We start from the raw sequence: 15,695 nt of genomic DNA on the forward strand, positions 1-15,695 counted from the left end.
ATAAAGAGGGAAAAGATGAACCTTGCCAATAATATAAAAGAGAATACCAAAAGTTTTTTAGAAATATAACGAGTAGAAAGAGAAGAGAGTGGATATAAGACGACTGGTAAATAATGCTGGAGAGGTAGTAATGGGAGACCAAGGAATGGTAGATGAACTTTTTAAAGTATTTTGCATTGGTCTTCACTGTGGAAAACATAGCAGAATGCCAGAAGTGTGGGAGTATCAGGGGGAAGAAGTGAGTGCCATTGCTATTACTAAGGAGAGGGTACTTGGGAAGCTGAAAGGTCTGAAGTTACTGTAGATAAATCACCTGGACCAGGTGGGCTACACTTCTGGTTCTGAAAGAGGTAGCTGAAGAGATTATGGAGGCATTAGCAATGATATTTCCAGAATAACTAGATTCTGGGGGACTGGAAAACTTCAAATGACACTCCACTCTCTAAGTCGGGAGGAAGACAGAAGAAAGGAAACTATACGCTAGTTAGCCTGACCTCAGTGATCGGAAAGATGTTAGAGTCTATTATTAAGGATGAGGTTTGGGGGTACTTCGAGCCACATGATAAAATAGGACAAAGTCAACATCAGTTTTTTCAAGAGGAAACAAACCTGTTGGAATTCTTTGAGGAAATAATAGGCATGAATGACAAAGGGGAGTTAATTTGCTTATCTGGATTTTCAGAAGGTCTTTGACAAGGTGCTACACATAAGGCTACTTAACAAGATAAGAGTCCATTGTATTACAGTAAAGGTACTAGCATAGGTAGAAGATTTGTTGACAGTTAGGATGGAAAGAATGGGAATCAGTGGGGACTATTCTGTTGGGCTGCAGGTGACTAGCTGTGTTCTGCAGGGGTCTGTGTTGGGACCGCTTCTTTTCACTGTAATATGCACAGGTATGTCAATGCTTCTGATGAAGGAAGGAAAACTTTGTGGCAAAGTTTGTGGATGATACAAAGATTGGTGGAGGGGCAGGTAGTGTTGATGAAGAAGGGTGTATGCAGGCGATTTTAGACAGATTGTGGAATGAGCAAAGAAGTGGTAGATGGAATATAGTGTAGGGAAGTACATGATCATGCACATTGGCAAAAGAAATAAAGGCATGGATTATTTTATAAATAGGGAGTAAATTCAAAAATCAGAGTTGCAAGGAGAATTGGGAGTCCTGGTGCAGGATTCCCTAAAGGTTATCTTGCAGTTTGAGTCGGTGGTAAGGAAGGCAAGTACAATGCCAGCATTCATTTTGAGAGGACTAGAACACAAAAGCAAGGATGTAATACTGAGGCTTTAGAAGGCATTGGTCAGGCTGCATTAGGAGTATAGTGAGCAGTTTTTGACACCTTATCTAAGAAAAACTGTGTTGGCATTAGAGGGAGCCCAGAGGATTTTCCACAAGCCTGATCCCAGGGATAAAAGGGTTAACATATGAGGGTTATGCACTTGAACTCGCTCGCGTTTAGAAGAATGACAGGGAATCTCATTGAAGCCTATCAAATATTGAAAGGCCTAAATAGAATTGATTTGAAGAGGGTGTTTTCCATTGTGGGTGAATCTTGGACCAAAGGACATAGCCTCAGAATTGAGGGATGTCCATTTGGAACAAAGATGAGGAAAATTATTACAGACAAATGTGCAAGCCAGTTCTTTTGCTGTATTTATACTGAAGGTTGATAGGCTCTTGATTAATCAGGTTATCAAAATTTACAGGGGGAAGGCAGGAGAATGGGGTTGAGAAGGATAATAAATCAGCCACAATGGAATGGTGAAGCAGACACAATGGGCTGAATGGCCTAATTCTATTCCTGTGTCTTATAATCATGAAATATCTCCTTCAACTAAATGGACATTTGTGAGAATACGCCACAGTTGAAATACTATGGATTAGTTAAAGAGAGATGTATTTGCAGTTCAGAGATGTTCTGCATGGAAGATCAGAATTAAGAGGAAAGATTGAGTCTACAATGCTGGACTTTAAATGAAGAAGGATGATCTATTGCAAAGCTCAAAATTCTCAAGGGGCTTAACAAGGTTAAATGGTGTGGGGATATTTCCCCTCATGAGAATTGGATAGAATAGTTTTAGAATAATCCATTGCCCATTTGTAAAATGGAGGAGCAATTCTCTGTGCCAAAGAGTTGAGGAGGCTGGGTTGTTGAATATATTCCAAGTTGAGCAGGTTTCTGGACCCAAGGATTACAAGGAAGAAGCATGAAAATGATGTGGAGATCTTAATCTATCAGCATGACCTGATGAATGTAGCATGGTCTCATGGACCTCAGGGTCTCCCCTACTACTATTTCTTATATCCTTATGTTGCATTCCATGATGAAATGGTGCAGAATACATGATAGGCTAGAAACATAGAAACATAGAAAACCTACAGCACAATACAGGCCCTTCGGCCCACAATGCAATGCTGAACATGTACGTTTGTACTTACTTAGAAATTACCTAAGGTTACCCATAGCCCTCTGTTTTTCTAAGCTTCATGAATATAGACTAATTCTGCTCCTACGTCCTATATTCTTAACTGCCTTGCAACGACACCATCACTCCAAACCTCAGCCTAATCTTGTCCTTGAATTTAAATCTCTTCATGGCCTCACTGTGTCATATTTTAATAATTTCTACCAATTTTTGCCACAATGTTCTGCTAACATTGGCCTTCCTATGTCTCTCTCATTCCTTACCACTCTCCTTCCCAACAATTCATGTATACCAACCACCACCTCCTCCGCAGTTTCACTACAACCACAGTCTCTCTCTTGAGCCAACTGTACCCTGATCCAGAATTTAATCCCCTACTCTTTCCATCTGAATCTCTCGTTTAGATTTCTTGTCATGATCTCCTTGTCATGAGCCCTTTGGATTAGCGAGGGGCGTCGTGTCTTGATGCACCTGAACATCATTTATTTGAGTTTATTAGAGTTGTTTAATTACTCCTTTTATCATTAAGCTGTCACTGTGTTTTTCGTGATGCTCGTTATGTGAATATGGTTTCCTTAAGCTTCTTGTTCTTAAGTGATTAGTTTTTGATCTCGACTTGCATGGGTTTCCTGTGATTTATGTTCTATGTAAGGTAATTCTGAGCCAGCGCTCATTGCTGAGTCCTGGATTTAAGTTCTGTCTGCTCAAGTCCTGAGTAAGTGAGCTCTTAGTTTGATTATTTGTTGTATTATTCTCTGAATAAATCTTCAGTGTTAATTTCTACTATCAAGTCCTGAGTTTACTTCGCACCTGGGTCCACACATCTGAAGATCATTACATGGGTTTGAGCAAACCTATTAATACCATTTTGACCTCTGTTTCCAAGTAGGAAGACCTTGAGATATCTAAAGAAGAGGAGGAAGAACTTTATTTGTCACATTCAAATATCAAAGCATACGGTAAAATGTGTTGTTTGCTTCAACAGCCAACAAGGTCTGAGGATGTGTTGGGGCAGTCCACAAGTATAGACCCGTTTCTGGCACAAACATTTCATTGCTGCAACTTACTAACCTGTATGTCTTTGGAAAGTGGGAGGAAATCGGAGCACCCAAAGGAAACTCGTATGTTCATGAAGAAATCAAACAAACCTTTCACAAGCAGCACCGGGAATTGACCCAGACTTGTGATCACTGGCACTGCAAGGCAATTGCACTAACTGCTACAATACTGTGCCACATTCGCTAATGAGACAATGTGAGTTCTTATCGTTGCTGTAGAACCCAACCTTGTCCATTGTCCTACTTCAGCTCTCTCGTAGAATAACTACAGAGAAAGTTTGAAGTTGATCATCATATCACAATATCACCAACTCTGGGCGCAGCTTTTAGGGTTGAAACCTTGAGTTCAGCCTGAGGACATGCTCACAGTGCATGACCAGGATATGAGAAAGCATTTTAACAGCTGCATGATTATGACCCAGCAAGAGCCACAAGCCGGTAAAAAATCATGACCGAATAGAAATGTGGATTTATTTTGTTGGCAATGATCTTGTTGCTTAAAACTGGTACTCACAGAGACAGCTCACTACAGCAGACATGAATACAAATTACTTGCATTTATATAGAACCTTCAAGTTCTTCCAGAAGTTCTTAACAAACAGTGAACTACTTGATAAACGGTGGAGTACTTTTGACATGCAATCACTGATGCATTGTAAGAAATCTAACAGTCAATTTGCTTATACCTAGTTCCTACAAACATCAATCTGATCCGAGGTCTCTGTTAGTCAGGGTCGACCATGGATGTTGTGTCCTAGCTGTCTAGATATGCTAGCCAGGGTTTATTACTGAAGCCTTCCCCATGAGTGGGTTGGCCAGAAAACAGTGGAGGTTTGAAATAAAAGTTTTCCTTCTCCTAGATGAGCTACCAAGCATGGCTGATGAGCCCCATTTGCCCAAGGTGACTAGTTTTAGGGCGCCAGTAACTCACCTTTGCCCCTTCTCCTGTCAGTAGAAATGGTTCTGCCAGGCTTAGTAGTGAAGCCACACATGAAGGCCAGGAGCTGGACTTGGTTGTCAGAGTCTATTTGAGATGCAAGCCATTGGGAGCATTGAGCTTATCCCCACTACCATCCCGTCCCCACAACCGGCTATAACAACCTTAAGGAACCGAACGTTTATATGCTAATAGTATATGTGGGTGATGCTGAATTATACTTCAAAGAATATTAAGACCATAACACCATAAGATATAGGAGCAGCAGTAGGCCATTTGGCCCATTGAGTCTACTCTACCGTTCAATCATGGGCTGATCCAATTCTTCCAGTCATCCCCACTCCCCTGCCATCACCTGATACCCTTTGATGCTCTGGCTAATCAAGAACCTATCTATCTCTGCCTTAAATACGCCCAGTGACTTGTCCTCCACAGCCATTTGTGGCAGCAAATTCCACAGATTTACCACCCTCTGACTAAAGTAATTTCTCCGCATCTCTGTTCTAAAAGGACGTCCTTCAATCCTGAAGTCATGCCCTCTTGTCCTAGAATCCCCTACCATGGGAAATAACTTTGTTATATCTAATTTGTTCAAGCCTTTTAACATTCAAAATGTTTCTATGAGATCCCCCCTCATTCTCCTGAACTCCAGGACATACAGCCCAAGAGCTGCCAGACATTGCTCATAGGGTAATCCTTTCATTCCTGAAATCATTCTTGTGAATCTTTTCTGAATCCTCTCCAATGTGTCAGGATATCCTTTCTAAATTAAGGAGCTTAACACTGCACACAATAGTCAGGTGTAATCTCACGAGTGACTTATAGAGCCTCAAGATCACATTCCTGCTCTTATATTCTATACCTCTAGAGATGAATGCCAACATTGCATTTGTCTTCTTCACAACCCACTCAACCTAGAGGTTAACCTTCAGAGTATCTTGCACAAGGATTGCATCGCTGCATTTTGAATTCTCTCCCCATCTAGATAATGTTGCTCCTCTCCGCGCATTGTGGCACATTAGGTGACAACATTACTGTTCCTTTAGCATTTGTCTGCTTTTTTTTTTACAAGAGTTGCTACCTCGATGCTCAACACAGCATGAACGGAAAGCATGCAAGGAGCTGGCCTGATTCGAACCTGGGACCATTTGCCTCCAAGTCCAGTGCAGATGCCACTACACACCCGGCCGGCATAAAGCATATCCTGGGGACTTTTGCATCCACCCTGAGAAGGAAAATGAGGCCATAATTTAAACATTAACTTTAAAGATTTTGGAGTAATTTTTCTAAACTATAGTCATCCCAGTGCAAGTTGAGTTTGCATCACAAAGTTTGCGTAAGAAAAACCCAAAAAAGAACTGCACATCGCTTATTCATCTTGAGATAATTAATCTAGAGGATCGTTAACGTGTACCATTGTTCACCAGCTCGGCTAAACTAACGGGCCTAATTTTGCTACGCACAGGAAGTTCCTATCGTCTGCTTTATGGCTGGTTAATTCCGTAAAGAAAAGACAAGAAAAAAATTAATCCATCACAATCATCTTCTGTATTTCCTGGTAGTAACTGGGCGTATTTTGAAAGACTTAGAGTGTGATTGCCATTAGATAAAACCAGCAGGAGAGGCATCACTGGGAGGTTAGTAACTCATTAATCAGATGGAGGATTAGGGGAGGATTTAAGGAATAGATTTTTCTTCCAAGGGGGCCTGGAACTCATTCCCTGAAAAGGGTGGTGAAGGAAGAAATCCTCATCATGTTGAAAAACTACCTGGATCAGAAATTATGTTCTGCATCTCCAGAATCTGAATCAGACTTATCATCACTGACTTAGATGACATAGAATTAGTTGATTTGCGCCAGAAAATGGTGCAGAGATAACAGACATAACATTACCATAAATTACAAACATAAATAACTAGTGCAAAAACTGAAATAATGAGGTGGTGTTCATGGCTTCATGTGAGTGTTCAGACATGGGCTGGTGGCTGGGAAGAAGCTTTTGCTGAATCATTGAGTATGGATCTCCAGTGCCATGTACCTCCTTCCCGATAATATAGAGAAGAGAGCATGCCCTGGATAGTGAGGGTCTTTATGATAGATATTGCCTTCTTGATGGTGTCCTCAATGGCTCAAAAGTTCAAAGTTCAAATTAACTTTATGATCAAAGTGCATATATGTAATTATATACAAGCCTAAGATTTATTTTCAATTTAATTTAATTCAATTCAAGTTTAATCATCATTCAACCATACATAAATACTTATGGATACAGCCAAATGAAACAGCGTTACTCCAGGACCAAGGTGCAAAACACAGTACTAACAGTTACACCCAGCACAAAGCACAGATAGCACATAGAAAATAAAAAGATACAGCCACTCAGTAAAAGAGTCCACATTCAAGCTATCTAACACCGCGAAAATCTGCAGGTGAGTTCAACAGAGCTTGTCTTCTGCTAGGGGTTGGGAGAGTGGCAGGGGGACAGCACCTACTCCAGCCTGGACAGCGTGCCACACCAACTCTGGAGGAGCGCACTGGCTTTGAAGCCTCTTTCCTTGCATGCATACTCAATAAACCCAATAACCATAATAGAATCAATGGGAAGAGCTGGCTGGTGATGGAACAGGCTGAATCGACACCGTCTGCTTCGGAGCCTCTATACCAAACTGTGGTGCAACCAGTCAGAACATCTCCACCGTACATCTATAACTCAATTAATTGCAACTCTAAGCAGAGTTGGGAAGTGGAATCAATCCTAACTACTTAATCAAAAGGAAGTAAAAAGGCAATGAGCCAATTTGCCTCTTTCTCTGCTGTTAGGTTCAATGACTGAATAAGGGATGGGAGGAAATAATTAATAATTGGGGTTGGGAGAAACATCATATAAAATAACCCCTTAAAGAAAAGCCAGAAGGCACACATCAATGGAAAATCTGAAAGTATTTCATTGCACCACAGATTTGCAAATAGGCTGATAATAACAAATCCTAGAAAAGGGATAAGAGCAATTTTCAGCAGTATTTATGAGCAGATGTTTCCCTTAGTTAGTCCTCTATCAAATATCCCAAATAAGCTGCTCTAATATTGTTGGAATCCTATAATTTTGGAATTATGGATTTTTTAAAGTAGTTTAAGAGGGAATTTGTACAGACCATGTTATTATTGAAGCCCAGAATCAGAAACATATTCTGAAATGAGGGGGAAATAGTCAGAAAATTATTGTTCAGAGGATGAAAGCCTCGTGGCTTATTAATCTATCTAAAAGGATACGCTGGCCTGTTCTCTTGGCCAAGATATTAAGCTGTTTCGAATCAATAGTTCTAAGCATTTTGAGAAGCTGAGGGATGTAGAGGAAAAGAAAAAGATCTGAGCAGAGAGGATAAGGCCTCTAAAAGGACCACAAACTTGGCATAGGGTTTGGAAGCTAACGTGTCTCAATGACCCAGAGAGTTATGTTGGCTGGAATCAGGGCCTTGAGCTTTAGCTCTTAATAGGGTCACTCATGCTAAAGAGGTTGAAGGGTAGAGACCAGACTAAAAGTGGTGTACCAGTCTTCCAGGTTCAGGGGTTCAGTTCTGACTGGTCAAAAGAAATTGTTATGGAAACAGCAATGAAGCGGCACAACGGACAGTAAGTTACAGCAAAGGGCCGGGATTGGCATTGCAAACAATGAAATCCTTGAACTGCACTGACCCTTAACTCAGTAGAAGTATAAAGTTTTCTTCATCTCGAGTGTAACTTCAGGGTGGAACAGCCAACTTGTTCCATCCTGCAGATGATAGGTGTGACCATGTGAAGGAGAAGGTGGGTGGGTGGGGGAAGGGGGATGAAATGACATGCTAGGCTCCCCCCTTACCCCTCTCTTCTCCACATCTGTCCCCACCTCCCTCTGCTGCCCTTCCTTTCCCTTCTTCCATGGTTGAATGTCTCCTCCTGTCAGATTCCTCCTTCTTCAGCCCTTTATTCTTTTCATCTATCCCTTTGAACTTTTTACTTCATTACACCCGCCTTCCCCATCCACCCCCCACCTAGTTGCACCTATCATCTGCCCTTTTCTATCCTCCCCTTCCCCCCACCTTCTTATACTGGTTTCTGCCCACTTCCTTTCTACTTCTGAAGCATTGTCAGCTTATTCCACTCCATAGATGCCGCCTGGCCTGCTGAGTTCTTACTTGGTGTGTGTTGGTCTGGATTTCCAGCATCTGCAGAATCTCTTGTGCTAATAATTAGTATCCATTTTGGTAAAGTTTTTTTGCCGGTCCTCGGAAAGCAGATGGTATAACCATGCCATCTTAAGACTGGAGACTACGTCACTTCTCTTTTCCCTGTGCTTTCAAAGTAGACCTTGGAATGAAAGCCAGAGTGAGAGGCAGCAAAGAGGCATTAATAATACAACTTGAAGCCTCCTTTGCCCCTCCCCCATCAACCTCACTGACAGGATGGAACCTGGTGGATTTTTAAGCCCATTTTAAATTGGCAAGATTAGCACGCTGCACATGTAAAGCACAATAGTTCTACAGTTCCAAGCTTGCTCATTATGTAGTATTTATAAAGAGATTTACTTGGTTAATGAAGGTCTTGCACATGTTACTTAAATGAGGATTGACTGGAATTTATATTTCCTTCAAGATGCTGGGAGAGATTTTTATAGGAAGGTGGGATTTGTGCCTGGGAGGTCTGACATATGTAGTTTGCTGTTGTTTCTGAAGAATTCAGGGTCTGCAGAAATAATGTCAAGTCCCAGGCGTGGGAGTGAGAACAAGGATGGAAAACTGGCCTGTGTCTATATCACATCATTGTCAGACGGAGCAGGGTTGCTGCTGTGGCAAGCAGAAATCCCTCCTGAGCCTTAGTGAAGAATTTTTCTTCAGCCTACACTCTGTCCCCACATCCCCAACAAAAAAGTCACAGTGAGACTCCAACGAGGTCACGATATGATGACTTACCACTTATAATTAGTGTTCTGCAGCATACAGTCAGAAAAAGCTGCAGAGGATCGCAAACTGAGCCAGGTCCATTTATGGGCATGAGGCTCCCCAGCATCGAGGACATTTTCAGAAGGTGATGACTCAAAAACAGAGGTATCCATCATTAAGGATTCCCATCACACAGGACAGGCTCTCTTCTTATAGCTACCACCAGAGAGAAGATGCAGGAACTTGAAGACATGAACGCAACATTTTAGGAACAGCTTCTTCCCCTCTGCTATCAGATTTTTGAATGGACAATGAACCAACCCATGAAGACTACCTCACTATTTTTACTCTCTTTTTGCACTACTTATTAAATTTATTTTATATATATTTCTTATTGTAATTTATAATATTTTCTATTGCACTGTACTGCTGCTGCAAAACAACAAATTTCACAACGTATGTCAGTGATATTAAACCTGATTCTGATTTTGAACTTTGGCATTCCATTACTATGTGGATACTAAATTTCCTGATAGTGTATCCATTGCCCCAAAGGAGTTGGGGGCAACAAGACTACCCATAATCAGTAGCAATAGAAACAAAAAGCAATATCTATGAAGAGGAATGAACAGTCAATGTTTCAGGCTGAGATCCTTCATCAAGACTGGAAAAGAAGAGTGAAAAAGCCAGAACAAGTCGCAGGGGAGGGGAAGGAGTACAAGCTGGAAGTTGATAGGTGAATGTGCGGGGAGGAGGGGGGGGGGTGAAGTGATAAGCTGGGCTTCCCTCTTACCTCTTCTCTTCTCTTCACATGTGCATCACATCCCTCTGCTCCCCTCCTGTTTTCTTTTCTGCCAAAATGGAACACAATGAGCAACAAAACAGCAACACCAAAACAAGCCACTCTCCTCCCTCCCACCCACTCCATCAGCCACACAGGTAGTCCTCCAACCTCAGTACAGGCTGTCCGGCCTCCAGTGGACTCATGGACAACAGGCCTCTAACCTCTCCAGTGGACTTACAACTTATAAATACATTCGGGATTCGACCTTCAGTTTCAAACCCAGGACTAGCCGAAGATGAGACCCTGAACTCAGGTCATCAATCTCTGGTCTTGCCAACTCATGTATCTGGGGGCTCTTTTATCAGAATTTCTTATTCTTGCTCTTTACACCTTCTAGGCCTCTTATAATTTTATGCATCTCTTCCAACGGCAGGGAATTGAGAGATATAGATCACATGCAGGCGGATGTGGAGTTATTTGCCATTATGATTGACACAGACATTCTTGTTCTTTACTTTATGGTCACCAAACAATGGATACTAGAGCGTACAATCATCACAGTGATATTTGATTCTGTGCTTTGCGCTCCCAGAGTACAAATAGAAGTAAATATAATAAAAATTTAAATTATAAATCATAATTAGAAAATAGAAAAGGGAAAGTAAGGTAGTGCAAGTCAGGTCCAGATATTTGGAAGGCATGGCCCAGATCCGGGTCAGGATCCGTTCAGCAGTCTTATCACAGTTGGAAAGAAGCTGTTCCCAAATCTGGCCGTATGAATCTTCATGCTCCTGAGCCTTCTCCCGGAGGGAAGTGGGACAAAAAGTGTGTTGGCTGGGTGGGTCTTGTTCTTGATTATCCTGGCAGCACTGCTGCGACAGCATGTGGTGCAAAGTGAGTCCAAGGACGGAAGATTGGTTTGTGTGATGTGCTGGGCTATGTTCACAATCTTCTGCAGCTTTTCCCGGTCTTGGACAGGACAACTTCCATACCAGGTTGTGATGCACTCTAGAAGAACGCTTTTTACAGTGCATCTATAAAAATTAGTGAGGGTTTTAGGGGACAGGCCAAATTTCTTCAGCTTTCTCAGGAAGTAAAGGCGCTGGTGGGCCTTCTTGGCAGTGGATTCTGCTTGGTTAGACCAATTCAGGTCATTTGTGATATTCACCCTGAGGAACTTAAAGCTTTTGACCTGTTCCACCTGTGCACCACCGATGTAGATGAGGTCATGCGGTCCGCTACTCCTTCTGAAGTCAACAACCAATTCCATCGTCTTGCTGACATAGAGGGATAGGTTATTGTCTTCGCACCATGTCACCAGGTTCTTAATTTCCTCTCTGTACTCAGACTCATCTTTACCCAAGATACGGCCTACAATTGTGGTGTCATCAGCAAATTTATATATTGAGTTTGATGAAAACTTCGCTACACAATCATGGGTGTACAGTGAGTACAGCAGGGGACTGAGTACACAGCCTTGTGGGGCACCGGTGCTCAGAGTGATTGTAGAGGAGAGCTTGTCCCCTATTTTTACAGCCTGGGTCCTGTTTGTGAGGAAGTTGAAGATCCAGCTGCAGATCTGAGTGCTAAGACCCAGGTTCCGGAGCTTAGGAATCAGTTTATTTGGAATGATGATATTAAAGACAGAGCTGTAGTCAATGAAAAGGAGCCTTACATATGTGTCTTTATTCTCCAGGTGTTCTAAGGAGGAATGTAGTGCTAGAGAGATGGCATCTGCAATTGACCTGTTGCTCTGGTGGGCGAATTGCAAAGCATCGAGTTTGACTGGTAGGCTATGGTTGATGTGTGCCATAACCAATCGCTCGAAGCACTTCATAGCAATTGATGTTAGAGCCACAGGTCGGTAGTCATTCAGGCATGCCACCTTGCTTTTCTTCAGCACCAGGATTATCATTCCCTTCTTAAAACACGAGGGGATCTTAGACTGAAGCAGGGAGCAGTTGAAGATGTCAGCAAATACTCCAGCTAGCTTGCTTGCACAGGCCCGAAGAACCCGTCCCAGGATGCCATCTGGGCCCGTCGCCTTCCTTGGATTTATCTTCAGGAAGGCTCTTCTAATGTCGGATGGCACAGTTGGGGGTGGCAGGGGAGAGCCAGGTTTCTGTGAAACAGAATACACAGCAGTTCTGCATCTCCCTGCAGTAGGTGAGTCTCCCTTTAAGATCATCCAGCTGGGTCAGTAACTTCGCCAGGGTGTTGTTGATCTTGCTAGATGTAGCAAATTGGAGGTTTAGAAGGGTTTCTCGGGTATAGGATAGTGTATAGAGCAGTTTGCTTGGGAGAGCACGCACAGAGTCACCAATTACCGGCGTCATCTTAATCTTAACTGTTCTATATTGAGTTGAATCTTCTCTCAATCTCCTTTGTTCTGAGAAAATGAAACAATCTAGTCAATCTCTTTCCTCACATGTTCCAACCCTGGCAACATCCTTCTAAATTTCTGCTGTGTTCTCTTTAGTGTTGTCACATCTTTCTGGTAGTGTCATAGCCAGAACTGTACACAATCCTTTAATTTTGGCCTGTCTCATGCTTGATACAGTTCCAGCATAATTTCCCTGTTCCTATTTTCTGCATCTTGGCCAATTAAAGCTAGAATCCACTGTGCTTTCCTGACTACCTCATTCTACCTGTGCTTCCACCCACAGAACATAATCTGAAACAAATTTTAGCTCATTCACTTTATTGACTTTAGTCCACATGAAATGACTACCACAGTCACCCAGTTGTAATCCATTGTAAGTGATGTACTTTGAAGTATTTCTTGGAGATATGATCAGTTCGTATGTAAGTGCCAGTGTTACTTTTGCTTCCAAATTGAATATGTAGAAACAGATGTGAGTAAAGCAGATGGACAAGGCATAGTTTCTCTATAATGGGAGTGTTATAAACATTGCTTTAAGAGGGAAGTACATCGGGAGTGTGCCATTTGGAGAAGGTTCTTTGTCAAAGTCAATGTAAATTTATCCTCGAAGTACGTACATATATATCACCTTGAGATTCATTGAAATTCAATTTTTCGCAGGCATTATCGGGAAAATACAGAAATATAATAGAATTTCCAAATAAACTATATATAAAGAGAGACTAACAAACAAGCAACATGTGAAATATATATAATACTGGGAACATGTGTTGTAGAGTCGTTGAAAGTGAGTCAGTATATTATGGAATCAATTCAGAGTAGAAGTGAGGAAGTTATCCATGCTGGTTCAGAAGCCTGACGGAGAAAGGGTAATATCTGACCGAAGGCTTCTATACATCATGCCAGTGGTAGTAGAGAGAAGGGGATGTGGTCTGGTTCATAGGGGCCTTTGATGATCGATGTTGCTTTTTAGTGACAGCACTCCAAGTAACTGTGTGGAGGGCTTTGCTTGTAGACTTCTTCATTCAGGGGCATTTGTGTTTCCAATTGTAGGACTATATAATGCTTATGCACTAAGAATGGCTATTTGTATTCATCTGAAACTTAAATAATTATAAGCTATGACTTTTTGCCTCTGATATCCTGCGAAAGTGGAAAGACACGATTGCAGGAATTCTAGTACAAAATGATATCCTATTGGCAATGTGCACCAGGTTTACATTGTTAGCAATTCAGGTGCCTGTCCCAACTAATTACCATCCATTTCCGCAGAAAATTGAGAGAATGCACATTCAAATTCCCAGAATACATCCTTGGCATGTAATGACTTTTGCCAGCAGAGCAATTTCCTAAATATATCCCAACAGCCCCAAACTTTGTTACATTTCTGAAATAGTATCCTTTAACTGTGTTTTAGCCCCTATATCTTGACCTTTAGCAGGCCACTAATGCAAATTCTGGAATTATAATTGCACTATGAAATATTAGCTATGATCCCATTGACCTGTTCATGTGAAATTCCTTTCTCTGCTATTTTAACCAAACCATTTATTATAATCGAGTAATGTCATGCAAGTGCAGTAAGACCTAGATTACTAATACTGCAGATCATGAATTCAATCCTCATGTTTCTTTTCAATGAATTGGAGAGCGCTCAAAATATTTCAGCAACAGCTTGTTTTGGTGGAGCACTCTAGCATATTTTACTCCACTATAAAATGTTATAAGATGTCCTAAGTTACTTATTTAAGGTAACAAAAGGAGAGGGAGGTACAGAAACTGGAAAGAGAAACAAAACTACTTTTATATGCAGCCCTGCACAATTTCAGGTCATTTTATAGCTTGTAACAATGAACAAAATACTTTGAAGTAGAGTCAAAGATGTAGCATGGGAGACACAGTAGTTTATGATAAGAAGTATAGGTCGATGGATAGCCAGAAACTTTTTCCTAAGAGAAGTGGCTAAAACCAGGGGGCATAATTTTAAGGAGATCGGAGGAAATTATAGGGGGGATGACAGAGGTTACTTTTTACTCAGAAAGTGGTGGGTGCCAAGGGTAGTGGTGCAGGCAGATATATTAGGGACATTTAAGGAACTCTTAGATAGGCATGTCGCTGATAGGAAAATGAAGAGTTAGATTAATTTTTGAAATTCAAAGTACATTTGTTATCAAAATGTGTTTATGTTATACAACCTTGAGATTTGTATCCTTACAGGTAGCCACAAAACAAAAAAAAAACTAAAGAGCTTATTACAGGGATCACCAACCTTTTTTGCACTGCAGACCGGTTTAATACTGACAATATTCTTGTGTACCGGCCGACGGTGGGGGGTGGGTGTTGTTAATCACAACCAGAATATAGATGATCAGTCAACTATAAGTCACTTGTAAGTGGCTAATACACTCAGTTTCATTTCTAAAAGGGTTTATCTAACGAATTTAATATTAAACACACCGCGCATATTTTCCTCGCATGAATATAGTGATAAATCAATTATAACTCACTTATAAGTCAATAGCATCATAACATTTTAAGTAACATTTGGATATTAAACACACAGCGCATATTTTCCTCATATGAACATATAAAATCATTGCAACACACCAGTGAGAGGACAAGGTAAGGACCAGAGGTCCCCGTACCGGGGCCGCGGCGGTCGTAGTCCTGAGAGAGCAACCGACCGAGTGAGGAGTGCGACAGGGCACGTGCCCACCCCCCTTGTAGGTAGGCAGGTAGGATCTATCAGCTGACAAGTTTGGCTGGAGGGATGACTTTCAGTAGATTACAGCGAGGTAGCTGCTCTGCTACTTACAAAACCCTGAGCCTGAATTAGGTCGTCTGCGAATATTTTAGCACCGGGTTTCCCATGAACATATCGTTTCCTCGCGGCCCGGTGGTTGGGGACCACTGACTTATTAAAAAAGTCCGTCAAACACCCAATGTGCAGAGAGAAAAAAAAACAATAAATTGTGCAAACAATAAGGGTAAGCAAATAGCATTCAGAACAAAAGAGAGTCAATAGACACAAAGCCCAGTGCAGCTGGAGCAGGCCACGGCCACAGACTCAGTTCAGCGCAGAGCTGAGTAAATGTCACAGAACCAGCCCAACCCTCATCTCTTGTCCCAACATCCTGTCTTTTCAATCCATCTTAGAGTAGGGTAAAAGTTTGGCACAAGTCTGAAGGC

Source organism: Hemitrygon akajei, chromosome 11 (genome assembly GCF_048418815.1).
Source record: "Hemitrygon akajei chromosome 11, sHemAka1.3, whole genome shotgun sequence".
NCBI lineage: Eukaryota > Metazoa > Chordata > Chondrichthyes > Myliobatiformes > Dasyatidae > Hemitrygon > Hemitrygon akajei.